At 42.2% G+C, this 12,225-nt stretch overlaps 1 protein-coding gene across 2 annotated transcripts in view; it reads right to left on the bottom strand.

Annotated features, from left to right (window-relative positions):
* Positions 1-12,225, bottom strand: part of LOC111065411 (mannosyl-oligosaccharide alpha-1,2-mannosidase IA) — a 67,455-nt gene that overhangs the window by 2,208 nt on the left and 53,022 nt on the right. The window lies entirely within an intron of this gene.

The following is a 12,225-nucleotide window of genomic DNA, read 5'->3' as shown; positions in this document are numbered from 1 at the left end:
CTCCAGTGGCTTGGAAGGGTTTGCCAGGGAGAAGCTCGCGAGAAACCTTTGATTCGGGGGCGGAAGGGAAGCCTTTGCACTTGCTGTGTGTGACCAGCTGCTTGGCTTTGTTTTGCCACAGTGCCAGGCTCATCCATCTGTTTGGCGTTCCAATAAGCCGGTCTTCGTTGTGACTGTTCAGACACAGTGTAAGCTGTCTCCTCCTGTAGCACTCTCCACTGCGTTCAGTTCATATTTCATCTAGTTGGTGGATAGCTCTAGCATTGTGTACAAATCGTGTTCGAATCGTGGTTTTGCAGCTGTTCCCAAAATCAACTTAAAGTATGTATCGAAAAACCTCCCAAACCTTCCAATTTCTTTAAGCTGAAGCAACGTAATTCCCTTTTTTTTTGGTAGAAGCCGCAGCATGCCAAAAAAAAAAATCGGAGACCACTGCCAGGTCATAATCGATTTTAAAGTAGGCTGGGCTGGATATAAATTCAAATTTTTTACTCTCGCAGTTAGCTTTACTTTCAATTGGTCTGTGATTTAGCTTAGCCCCCACGCCCTCCCCCACGCCATTGGAGGCATTGCAGGCGGCGGCTCTTTGGCTCTTTGGCTACTTTGCATTTTACCATTTTTTTTGCATCCGTTGCCACACACACACACACACACACAGTTACACGGTGCGGCCTCCCATAACATAATTTGGCATTGCATACTTTCGAGAGACCTTCTTCTTCTTCTCTCTCTCTCTCTCTCGCTCCCTCTCGTTTCACTATTTTTTCTCTTCCTCCTCTTTTTCTCTATCGCTCTCTTGTTTCACTCTTCCTCTTCGCTATTGCTTCCTGCGTTCATTCTGGTTTTTTTTTTAGAGTAAAAAATTAAATTACGACCACACGACAAAGCACTCAACACGGACCATGCACTCTGCACTCTGTCGCTTCCTCTCTCTATCTTCTTTTTATGAGAGCAAGCAAATGGAGCAGGGTCTGTTCAAGCAGGCTCTGGGTGTGTGTGTGTGTGTGTATGAGGGTCTTGCCAGAGTACAGCAAATATTAACAATTTTCCCGGTAATTAATTAAAGTCCAACGCGTTGACATAAACCCTCCCGAACTAAGACCCTTACAAGTACCCCACCCCACCCCGACCCACCGCCCACTTGCATGGTTTGGGCCAAGTCTTTAAGCTTTCTTGGCCTTTTCATTGTTCTGTGTTCTGTGTTTATGCCGCGGCACATGCCACATTAAAATCTTGTTCTCTGAAGGGGTTTAAGGTCGGGCGCTAGAGTGTTAAAGGTTTCCACATTACATTGCCAGCCGCCCGCCCCTCAGGGGCCCCTGGGGCAGCAGATTCATTTATATTAATTGAGAAATATTTGTTTAAAATATGAATCGAGTGTGTGGCATGGGCCACAACTATTCATAAGCACTGGTAAAGTTCAAAAGAAATGTCTGCTTTCGCTTACGGCACAGCACAATATTAAATTAGAGTGTTATACGCATATAATTCCTATAATAAATATAATATATACCCATCCCATTCGTCTTCATATTTGAACTAAAATTGGTCTACTTATTCTTAGTCTCATTATTCGTTAATGGACTTTTTGCTTCATGTTGTTTCATCCTCTTTTCGTGCCTAACATCAACATCCTAATTCGCATTCATTTGCATTCCATCCAAAAACCTAATTACCGAACATTTCATTTGCCAAATTCAACGCTTATCGGACACGAGACTGAACACAGGAGGACCACAGTCAAAACAACATTTATCCTTGGACATGACCTTTCTAGTTCACAAAACGCCCACCCCCCCGCGCCACACAGAACCAACCGCCTGGCCACAAAAGCTAAAGTCAATGCGATGGCCGTGGGCCTGAGAGGGGGTGTTGTGGGGGTCAGTCAATCATTTAGTGATAGGATGGCATGGTGTTGGGTTGGGTTGGGTCAGTGGGATGTGGCTGGTGTTGGATTGAGACCAGCTCCGCTGTCAAGTGAATTAAAAGTCGAACAAAAACACATTCGATGCATTAAAACGACTGTCAGCAGAACATGGGGCATGGCAATGAAAAACTTGCCTGTTCTATGGCAAAATAAATCACAGAGGGAAAGTTTGTTGCTTAAGCTAAGCCAAGGGGCACATTAATCGTTCATATTCGGCGATTAATCTCAAAAATTGCACTTCAATCGATAACAGTATATTAGTTAATGCTGCAATGCCAGCAACAGGATTCATCGCGTTTTCCCCTCGTTACTTCGATACATTAACATTAACCTTTCTGTAGATGCAAGGATCAATAAAATAATCCATTATCACTGAAATTTCATATACTTAAGCATCATTTTACTTGTTTACTTGTTGTTCATAGTCCTTGCTCCTTTTGCTGCTTGACTATCATTTTTCGTACCCAATTTTCTTGCTATTCGTATCTCTTAAGTTTTATGCACTTCTCATTCTTAAAATTATCTTTTTCTTGATCCTATTTTCATGCCTATTCTTCTCATATATTTCTCTGATATTCCATGACTATACTCTATGCAAATTCTGCTCAATTTCCTTCATTTGCTTGTTCTTGTCATCAGAAACATCATCATTTGCATACTTTTTGAAACCTAATTAGCCAGCTCTTATCGGACAGCTGAGTGAAGGTACGAACACAGGACCACAGTCAAAATAACAACATTTTTGCCCGGGACATGACCTTTCTAGCACACAGAGATCCACCTGACCCCAAAAGCCAAAAACCAATGGCAATGACAATGACAATGACAATGACAATGCCAATGCCAATGCCAAAGCCTATACCAATGCCAAGGCCAAGGGCCTGCTGAACGGGTCAGTGAGTGTGTAACTGACTGAGAGTGAGAGCCAGCCACCGCTGTCAAGTGAATTAAAAGTCGAAAATGTTTACAGGCCGCAAAAACACTTTAAACGGATTACAACTACTGTCAGAATTCAGGACATGCCTCCTCTGCCTCTGTACTGAGTAGGAGCAGATGGAACATGGATGATGGGCAATGGGCAATAGGCAATGGGCAGTGCAGACAGTGGAGGGGCAAGGGACAAAGCAAAGGTCAGAAGGCGTTGGATTGGAACAAAGTTTTGTACATTCCGGTCGGCTTCTGATTCAGCTTCTGCTTCATTCCTTGCTGGGATTTAATCAGCCACAACACACAACAGATTGATGGGCATACCAGTGTGAATGAATAATAGGAAGAGGCAGGGCAAACAGGAAAACAGGAACGAAGGCCTGACGCTGTACCACACTACCATCAGAGCATTTTACAGCAGTCTGCAATTAATTTTGACAGAATTATGAGCTGCGGTTGTTCCGCTGTCCAATAGTTTCATTTTCTGGCTTTTAACTTAAATATATTGTGACAGATTTCAGTGATTTTTAGCGTTTATATTGAATGGACACAGCAGTCAGTGTATGAGTATGAAATGGTTCTGGTTCTGGTTCTATCAAGGTCAAGCTTTTGGATTAGAGTGTGCGAGAAATGCCACACGGGATTCATTTACATTAATTGTGATATATTCGGTTTGAGTATGAAATTAAATTAGACTTTGACTCAACTGAGAGAGCAACACCTGGGAACTGGGAACTTTGCTTTAAATAAAAATTTATTAAAATGTATTTTTTTAGTTTAAATATAAAATATAAACTTGAAAAGGTAGCATATTAAATTTGTTGAAAATATATTTAATATAAATATTTAAGTAAGCAAAAAAATGTTCACTTTAACTGGCATAGTAAAGGGGGATTGGACGTTGGACGTATTTCCCATGCAGAGATCTGAAGGACTGGGGTAGAGGCTTCACCCGGATCTTCGTGCAGGTCCATGGGAGTCATGAGAAGTCTGCGAAGAGACCGGGAGGAACCTCGCCTGGACTACGACGGAGTCATCATCCCATGTACCATGTGCCACACCCGAAGCCAAACACGAAAAAGATTTCATGGCTCTCTCAGGCAGGTCTTCTCCATGCTCTGCTCCTTTTTTTTCAACGCCTTTAATTTCTGATGAAATCACACAGATAAGGATTTTTGTGGCTTAATTCATCAGCAACACTCAGACTCTCTCTCTCTCTCTCTTGCTCTTTCTTTCTCTGCATGTAAGTGACTGTCGCGCGTCATGCAGTAGCGCCCCTCGATTACTGCTTTTTGTCTTTAACGGATACTTTATTTCCTTTCAGAGTTAACAAAACACTTAACAGGTACAACATTTGCTTTGCTCTTAGGGCCACAAAAAAAAAAAAAAGAAAAGGCAAAGACCATCAAGTACTCAGCCAATGCCAATCAATTAGTGGAAATGTTTAAATATTCAATTGAAGGTTTCAAATAGGAGGCACGGGCCGGTACCAATTCATTATTGATGCAATAATTGATTTCCAAACAAAAGCGAAAGCGAAACCAAAACCGAAACGAGTTGGCAGCTATTTGCAAAATGCGAAATGTCGCTCTTTAAGTGCTCTTTAAGCGATCCACTAAGCAAGTTCAAGAACGAGCTGCGACAAGCAGAAGTCTCTCAATCATCAAGTCTGACTTATTTACGGGTGGAAATTGGTTGATGGATTTGACTGATTGATTGAATAATTTCTCCCCTTATTTCTTATTTTCAGCCGAGACAGAATCTCACTCGGAATGCACGAAGGAGTGGGGTGTGTGTGTGTGGGGTGTGTGTGTGTGGGAGGCTGCCTGTTTACATGTCTTCATTAAACATGAAGTTATATCCAGGCAATGTGCAAACGACGCAGAATATACACACACATACACACACACACGTATATGTGCATGCCACAGGACCACCAACCAACCAGCAAACCCAGGAATGCCAGCATTGTACAGTGAATACTCGCAGAAGGGGCATTAGAAAGACTCGAGCTACGTTAAATTCCCACACACTGCAGTATTCACTGTGGGATGAGTTGGGTGTGTGTTTGCCTGCCGCTGCTGCCTGCTTCTATATGGCTATGTTTGAACATCGTTTCCGCAATGGAATGTGCCTACCATAAGAGCAGAGCACAGAACACAAGAGAGAAACGTAAGCAGAGAAGAGCAGCTTGCTGCTTGCCTCTGCTGCTGCTTCTGCTGCTGCTGCAGAAAGTTTGTGGGGTGAGGGAACGACACTCGTCATGTGTCACAATGTTGTCCACATGCCAGACAGTCACCAGGTGGCAGCAGCCACCAACCAGCAAGACAGCCAAGCGAAAATTTATGCTCTGCCACGAAAATTGAAGCCCTCCAGAGAAACCCATCCTCAGTCCGCAGTCCCTCAGTCCCCAGTCCCCAGTCGGGAGTCCTTATAAGTCCACACATTTCCTGGGAAATTTTATATACCCTTTTTCTTTGTGCTAGAAACAAATGGAATAAAAAATTACAAAATAAAACTTGGCTATGTTCCAGCAAAAGCTCTAGAAAATAATTTGTTTAGTAATTTTGCAGTGATGTTCTTTTTTTTAGTTGCTTTTCACTGCATTAATTTAAATTAAGTTAAATTAGAAATTAAACTACATTTTCTAGACGTTAAGCGGCGAAAAAAAATCGTGGATATGCACAGATAAAATAATATTTATTATAAATTAATTAATTTTTCTTTGTTTTAAGGTATTCAAAATTCAATTGGGGTCTGGGGTTCTTCGGCGGTTTTTGTTGTTGTCTTATTGGTCTTAGCGTGGTAACAAAGTTGTTTTTCCTGCCCCATGGGAAACTATCATTAGTTATGGCATTATATCTGACTAATCGGGATTATCTCTTAATATATTTCAAAGGGTATTGCTCGTCTAGTATTCTTGCCCACTCGCACTGGCAGTGGCCGTTGCCGTTGCCGCCGGGCACACTTCTACGAATATACAATAGTGATGGTGGAGGCATGCCGCAAAATGTTGGCACTCGCTGGAATTGTTTTTCGTCAGCCAGCGGCACGTGACTTTCGTCATTCAATTCATTTCATTTCATTTCGTGTCGTGTTTTCTTTTCCCTTTAAAAAGGCATTTGCTCAGGAGAGAAGAGAAGAAGCTGGAGGTAGGGGACAGATATCTCCGCTTTGCTGGTGCTGCTGCTTCTGCTCCTGCTTTCTCCTACTCTTTCTCCGACTTTCTTTAATGGCAGGCCCTGAGGGCCAGGCGATTTACGAGCGCAATCTTTACAGCCAAAAAATGAAAAGTTGAAATTGCTTCCACAAAGAGCAAGAGAGGGCGAGAGAAATTAAGCAAGAGAGAGTGAGAGAGAGAGAGGGAGGGCAGGGAAATAGAAGGACATGGTATACTGAAAGGACTTGCATCTTTGGCTTTCCATAATTGAATAATCCAGAATATATATATATATATATGTATATGTTTGAACGTATGTATATCTCCCAATGCAACTTTTGGCTGAAACTTTTTCCTTCTCCTTATCCAAAACAAAAGGCAGTGGAAAAGGCAGTGGAACAAACGAGCGTAGTGAGATAAAAAATACCAACACCAACAATGCCAACTAAATACCAACAAAATACCGCAAAACAAAAAAAAAAAAAGAATCCTTAAAGGAGTAAGTTCGAAAATATAAACGGAAACTTCCTTCAGCAACAGAAGAACGTGGAAGCTGCATAAAAGTTTAACAAAAAAAAAAAAAAACTTTTAAAAAAATTAGTCGGATGCCAAAGAAAAATAATTTGCTTGAGGCCATAAAATAATGCAAAAGACGAGCTTCCCGCGCAATCTTTTCTTTTACTTTTTGTCCACCTTTTGCCCGCTTTCTGCGGGCGTATCTCTGCAAAGAATATCTTAACGCAAATCGAAAGGAATTCAGATGCGCATCTAAGCCTTCGGGATACCCATTAAACGATTTTTATATCCCCATTGCCATTTTATTTGTCATCATATCAAAAAAATCGACCTGGCAGTAGAGTTAAATATCGAAAGAATAACGGACACAAAGCAGAGCAAACAGGCAAAGGGAAAGACTTGGACACATCCAGAAAGATGACAAAGTAGTCTTAAGGACAGATTACTGAACAAACAGAAAAGAAAGAGAGACGATATTTCTGACTGGTATACATACTCATCCCAAAATAGAATTATTGTTTCTATTTAATGTCATTCCAATACGAGTATGTTCCAACAAACTAAATCTAATTTCCAGCATTTATGGACTACAGGGTATGTGGTAGGGTGGAGGTAGTGGAAAAAATGCAACTATTTGCATTAAGTTGTCCTCCGGCTGCTGTGACTGTGCGGGCATGTGGGCGTGGCCTTTGCAATAACAAAATATGAACTCAACTTTTTCCAAAGACCAGATAAAGAGTTTGAAAAGAAAGCAGAGACAAAGAGAGAGAGAGAGAGAGAGAATGTGGGATGAGTACAAAGAGTAAACGGAGTCAAAGATTAAGTAATATTTGAATGCAACTGCTAAGTGGGCGAAGGAGCGAATAAGAGAGATAAAAAAGGGGAAACCCTCTGCTCTTTTTAGTTTTACAGGTTGTCCTTTTCTCCCTTTTGGCTGCTACTCTTGGATCCCCTGGTTCTATCTCTTCTCGTTCTTTATTCTTTATACCTATCTTCTCCATCGTTCATCGCCTTTAATCTAATCGCTTTTACACTCTTTTGCCTTCTCCTTGTCCTCTATTTGCGTCGCTTCTTGCCCGACAATTTTAACCCTTTGGCGACCCTGTGCTATTGACAATGAAACTGCTCAAAACGCTTAAAATTCAGCACGAATGCATCACAACCAGAATGACACACACAGACACAAATGCACCCACACACACATACAGAAAAATACACATGGACCCAATGCCCAATTGGGGGGACAAAAATAATAGATAGACCCGACACATAACTGGGTTAGAGTCAAGCCAGACGACAGAAGAGCTCTCCTCTATTTTCTCTGTTCTGTTTGCTGTTCCATTGGTGTTGAGTGTATGTGTGGATATATGTGTGTGTGTGTGTGTGTGTGTGTGTATGCCACATGCACCATGCCACCACGATCCATGCACTATGTCAACGCCATTTGATGGCTGCACTGTGGTCTGAAAGTATCCCAAAAGTTATGCATGCCAGTTGACAAATATAAGAACATCATTTTAAATTGGGTGAAACTTGGAGTTTAATCCTGTGAAGATATTTTGATATTAAATTTATGAAATCTATTGATTTAATTTAATTTTAATATTAATTTGACCAGAAAAACTTCAAAAATAAGATATAAAAAATAAATGTAAGCTCTTATTCTTATTGTCTTCCTTCGACTGCGTTGCAAGAACTGCAAATGTATTTCTAACTGACACCCAAAGCTCACTTTCCCTTTGCTGCGTGTTTTTTTATTTTTCGAACGCCTGCCGTAGACCACTGTGCAGGCTTTCTGTGTTGGCTGGTTGATGTGCTCTTGTCGCCGTTGCCATAAACTAGATATTGGCCATTTTTGACGGCCAGCTGAATTGGTCAATGTTACGCAGAGTCAGCCAGAGCACTGCCAATACCAGTCGCAGTCCCTTGCCCCCCTTTAACCGCTCATCCACTCTTACTTTCACCTTGGACAAGCGGCTCAGTTGTTCGCATTTGGCTTTTCAATGCTTTCGCTTTCGCCTCTCTTCGATTTTCATTCGCATTTTCAATGGGTTTCCCCAGCCCTCTACCCTCAACAATTATTCTTTTCTTTTGCTGGTTGTAATTTGAATGGTCAGTGGTCGGTGTGTCTGGTGATGTGGTGGTGCCATTGAATTTCCATTGAACGAGCAACGGACATTGGCTGGCACAAGGAATTAGCAGAAACAGCAACAGAATCGAACAAATGGCTGCACACAAGTCGATTATTAGCTGCTGACATGTGTAGAACACGAGAAGAAAACAAGCCAAAGAAATGAGCAAAACCAAAGAGCGGGAATCGAAGCAGCGGGGGGGGTACGCCTTTCAGTGTTTATCTTTTCAAGAGCACAAACCGTCTCGGGTTGCGACCAATCGAAATGCACGACCAGTCATTCATCTATGTGAAATATTTCACATAAACTCTGTCGTTTTATGCTAAATGCGCATATTATTATTGGTACGTATAGCTGACATGCTGTGATGCCTAGAATTTGGATATGACAAAAGTGTGGGGGGGAAACCATGCCACCAATTGTGAATCCAAAGCATATTGAATGCCAGTGACATCCAGTGCGATTCGTGGCATCAGGCAATCCACAAGTTGCATGCAAAATGGAAGAGTTATCGAGGAAAGTGAGCTGGAATCCAGCACAAGATTATGCTTTGGATTTGGGTGTAATAGACGAAGGCTTCCCGGCCATCTAAATCCATTTGAATGCCGAAGGTTCACGTCATCAATACATTATTCAATACATTTCAAGCAGTGTAATAATTACAGTGCGTTTCAGTGGCAGAGCCCATGATTATGCTTTGGATTTTTATGGTGAAAAGTAGTTAAGCGAATGCTCGCTGTCATTTAGCAACTGATTACAGAGGACCAGCTGATTACTGCACAGAGTGAAGTTGGTTGCGCCTCACAACATCGTGAAATGCGCCAACGCTTGCAGCAAGAAACTCGAAAACTATAAACGATAAAGAACCGTTTTAAGAGGTTCCTTTGTATTTACTTCCCATAAACACACATTTTCTGACTATCAGAGTGATAATATAATTTGTTTAGTTTACCCATAAAGCTCCCTCTTAGCCTTGTAATATCATTAAATTATTCCAAAACCGTTTACCAAGGGCCGCCCAACCCCTTTGGAGCGTAGTTTGTCCTAAGTGTCGGACATCAATCGAAGGAAACTCACCTGAAACGAGAGAAAATGAATAAAACATTAGGATCACAGAGGAATAACACAAAGGTTAAGGGAGAAACAAGAAACTTAAATGGGTAACATATTTTTATTCTGCACCCCACCCCCATAAGTCTTTTCAGCATTTTTCGTTTCAAATTGAATGAGGGGATAAAAAGTGCAATGCTTGAGCTGCTTCGCTTCGGTTGGGATTACACATATAAATATCTTCATTTGTCTGTCCGGACAGGCAATCACATGAATAAATGTATTCTCGCCATTCACCTGCAACATTTGCATTCAATTTAGTTACCCCACTCGTTGTTCGCCGCCCTCATTCTCATTCTTTATCTTGAATTGAGATTGAATAGAGATGTGTGTGTGTGTGTGTGTGAGATATGACATACTATAATATTCTCGTATTTCAAGCAGATTTAATGAACATATTTTTTAGGGGAAATGAATGTCATTTGAACTCTCAAAGTCTCTCAGTCGATTGTCATGAGAATATGCATTCGAATTGCATTACTTTTAACAAATATAATTCTTAAAGCAGTTCACACAACAAATATGGTATCTTGTACGGTATTTAAAGCTCTGTCTTATCCCACTTAAGTCTTAATCTTTGCACTTTTTTTACTCCACAAGAACTGTTCTCCATGGCCATCGATGGATGCCGACGGTTACCATCTATTTGTGGTAAATCGATTCAATGCATTAAAATGTTAATCAAATGGCAAATTTTCCTTCTTTCTCTCTGACTTTTCTCCCTCCTTAAGCTGCCTTTTATATGTAGTGTATATATGGAGGGGTTTTTCCTGTACAGTTGTGTTCTGCTTTCCTCTTCTTGCGGTTTTTAGCCGGGGTTGCCATTTGCCATTGCAGTTGCAGTTCCAGTTTCAGTTTTGCAATTGCAATTGCAATTTGTTTAGGCGCATCGCCTGGCCCTGGCCCAAGGTCTACTTACGCTCTCTCCATGTCCCTCTCTGTGTCTCCCCTGTCACGACAACACGGGCTGGCTTTTGAGCCGTGAAAGCGTAAAGCAATTGGCCGGAGTCGTCCTCCCCGAAGCTTGAAGAGAGCACCACAGTGGCAGTGAAGGAGAGCCAACCACGTAATGGCAATTGTACAAGAGAAGGAGCCAAGTGAGCGTAATAAACGCCAAGATTTAGATCACATTCACTGGATAAGGTGTGTGTGTGTAAGTGTGTGTGTGTGTGTTTGTGTGGAGGGGGGCAAGAGAAGCAGCAGCAGGACGAGGACGAGCACGGGGTCGAAAAGGAGGTATACCTCCACTTGACACCTCCTTGTAGTCGTTGTCGTTGTAGTTGTTGTTGTCACGTGCACGTTTATCGCTCGCTGCTGCTGGTGGTGGTGCTGCTGCTGGTGGTGGTGGGTTCCCTAACAGTTTGTGAATGTCTCTCAGGTAGAGGTAACTACCGCCCCTCCAGTTCACAGTCCCCAGTCTACCCTACCCTCTACGCAGTTGTCTCGTGTCCGTTTTTCTGTAACTGGGGACCATTATCCCTCGGCTTTAACACACGCCTAGCCGCTGTGTCCTCTGTGTGTGTGTGTGTGTGTGTGTGTTGTTGGAAATCCTTCAAGTGCTGCAAAATTCCACTAAAAGAAAGTCATTGCAATAATCAAATCAAATGAAAATGTCTTCCAAAAAGGGGTAAACTTTTGCATTCATTTGAAATGGGGAAGCCCCAAAAATGCTTTGGGTATTGAATGATTAAAGAACATCCCAAGAATCCGAAAAATTCTACAGCCTCGAACTTTAACTGTAAGCCAAGGGTCGATGTCCCTATCCACTGACTTCAGTTTTTTTTATAAACACAAAGCAAAGAAAAAGAAAAAAGGAAAATTCTGTTGTAAATTGATACTTGAGGAAGTCCTTAGTTTAGTGCTAAACATTCCGCACTCACCTGAACGACTCGTGTCCGCTTCTGGTGATCAATCAAACCAACGCTGGACGCGTTGGACATGTCCCTACTCCAGCCCAAAGGCAGGACAGGACCGGAAGCAGATGCAGTAGCAGAAGCAGCAACAGCAGAAGGAGGAACAGTTGCAGCAGGAGGAGGGGAACAGTTGCAGCAGGAGAAGGAGCAGCAGCAGCAGCAGTAGAAGGGACAACAGCAGCAGAAGGAGGAACAACAGAAAGATTAGCAGCTTTAGCTGCAGGACTCGCAGCAGCTGTTAGATTCTGGTTTAAGTTTCTCGCTTCAATGCCCTTTGGATCGCTTCCAATGACCGCCGATACTTTGGGCGGCTCCATCACACCACCCTCCTGTGCTGGCTCATCCCGCTGCTGTCCATTATCATCATTATCATCATCCTCATCGCTATCATCATCATCAGCCTGTGTGTCATTCAGCTTTAGATAGATATTCTTTGGATGATTATTCACATAATTGAGTTCCTTGATCTGATTGTCGCTCGCACTGACACTATCGCTGGCCACCTTCTCGTTCAGCCGTATGATATTCGATAGATTTATG

This window comes from Drosophila obscura, unplaced genomic scaffold (assembly GCF_018151105.1).
Source record: "Drosophila obscura isolate BZ-5 IFL unplaced genomic scaffold, ASM1815110v1 contig_73, whole genome shotgun sequence".
Lineage (NCBI taxonomy): Eukaryota > Metazoa > Arthropoda > Insecta > Diptera > Drosophilidae > Drosophila > Drosophila obscura.
The sequence above is the reverse complement of the archived record's forward strand: the minus strand, read 5'-3'. Positions and strand labels throughout refer to the sequence as shown.